General features: G+C 73.0%; 1 long non-coding RNA gene across 1 annotated transcript; it reads left to right on the top strand.

Annotated features, from left to right (window-relative positions):
• The first annotated feature begins 610 nt into the window (after positions 1-610).
• LOC135565983 (uncharacterized) lies at positions 611-1299 on the top strand. The gene is made up of 3 exons (XR_010461902.1): positions 611-739; positions 844-892; positions 1225-1299. It is a non-coding gene; the product is annotated as an uncharacterized LOC135565983 (long non-coding RNA).
• The last annotated feature ends 229 nt before the right edge of the window (positions 1300-1528 follow it).

Here is a 1528-nt window from a genome sequence, read left to right as displayed (position 1 = left end):
AGAGGTGGCGTCGTCAGACGGGCCGGTCGCAGCGTCAGAGGTGGCGTCGTCAGACGGGCCGGTCGCAGCGTCAGAGGTGGCGTCGTCAGACGGGCCGGTCGCAGCGTCAGAGGTGGCGTCGCCAGACGGGCCGGTCGCAGCGTCAGAGGTGGCGTCGTCAGACGGGCCGGTCGCAGCGTCAGAGGTGGCGTCGTCAGACGGGCCGGTCGCAGCGTCAGAGGTGGCGTCGTCAGAGGTGGCGTCGTCGGACGGGCCGGTCGCAGCGTCAGAGGTGGCGTCGTCGGACGGGCCGGTCGCAGCGTCAGAGGTGGCGTCGTCGGACGGGCCGGTCGCAGCGTCAGAGGTGGCGTCGTCAGACGGGCCGGTCGCAGCGTCGTCGTCGGACGGGCCGGTCGCAGCCAGAGGTGGCGTCGTCAGACGGGCCGGTGCAGCGTCAGAGGTGGCGGACGGGCCGGCCGCAGCGTCAGAGGTGGCGTCGTCAGAGGTGGCGTCGTCAGACGGGGCGGTCGCAGCGTCAGAGGTGGCGTCGTCAGAGGTGGCGAGGTGGCGTCGCGGGCCGGTCGCAGTCAGAGGTGGCGTCGTCAGACGGGCCGGTGCAGCGATCAGGGCCGGTCGCAGCGTCAGAGGTGGCGTCGTCGGACGGGCCGGTCGCAGCGTCAGAGGTGGCGTCGTCGGACGGGCCGGTCGCAGCGTCAGAGGTGGCGTCGTCGGACGGGCCGGTCGCAGCGTCAGAGGTGGCGTCGTCAGACGGGGGCCGGTCGCAGCGCTGTCAGCGTCAGAGGGCCGGTCGCAGCGTCAGAGGTGGCGTCAGGCCAGACGGGCCGGTCGCAGCGTCAGAGGCAGGTCGTCGTCAGACGGGCCGGTCGCAGCGTCAGAGGTGGCGTCGTCAGAGGTGGCGTCGTCAGACGGGCCGGTCGCAGCGCAGAGGTGGCGTCAGAGGTGGCGTCGTCCAGACGGGCCCAGAGTCGTCAGGGCCTGTCGCAGCGTCAGAGGTGGCGTCGTCAGAGGTGGCGGAACGGGGCCGGTCACAGCGTCAGAGGTGGCGTCTGCCAGAGGCGTCGTCAGGGGCAGGCGAGAGGTGGCGTCGCCGGACGCGTCGCAGCGTCAGAGGTGGCGTGGCCGGAGGGGCCGGTCAGGCAGAGGTGGCGTCGTCAGACGGGCCGGTCAGAGAGGTGGCGTCGTCAGGCGTCGAGGGCTGGCGGCAGTCAGAGGGCCGCGTCAGAGGTGGCGTCGTCGGACGGGCCGGTCGCAGCGTCAGAGGTGGCGTCGCCAGAGGTGGCGTCGTCGGACGGGCCGGTCGCAGCGATCTGTAGGTGGCCGGTCGCCGGACGGGCCTGTCAGAGGTGGCGATCAGCGGGCCGGGTGGCGTCAGACGGGCCGGTCACAGCGTCAGAGGTGGCGTCGTCGGCCAGGAGGCGGCCAGAGGGGCCTGGTCGCAGCCAGAGGTGCGTCGCCAGAGGTGGCGTCGCGGACGGGCCGGTCGCAGCAGAGGCGCCGACGGCTACCGTGAGCGTCAGAGGTATGTGCT

Source organism: Oncorhynchus nerka, unplaced genomic scaffold (genome assembly GCF_034236695.1).
Source record: "Oncorhynchus nerka isolate Pitt River unplaced genomic scaffold, Oner_Uvic_2.0 unplaced_scaffold_8689, whole genome shotgun sequence".
Classification (NCBI taxonomy): domain Eukaryota; kingdom Metazoa; phylum Chordata; class Actinopteri; order Salmoniformes; family Salmonidae; genus Oncorhynchus; species Oncorhynchus nerka.
Note: the sequence above shows the minus strand (reverse complement) of the source record. Positions and strands in the feature narration are given on the sequence as shown.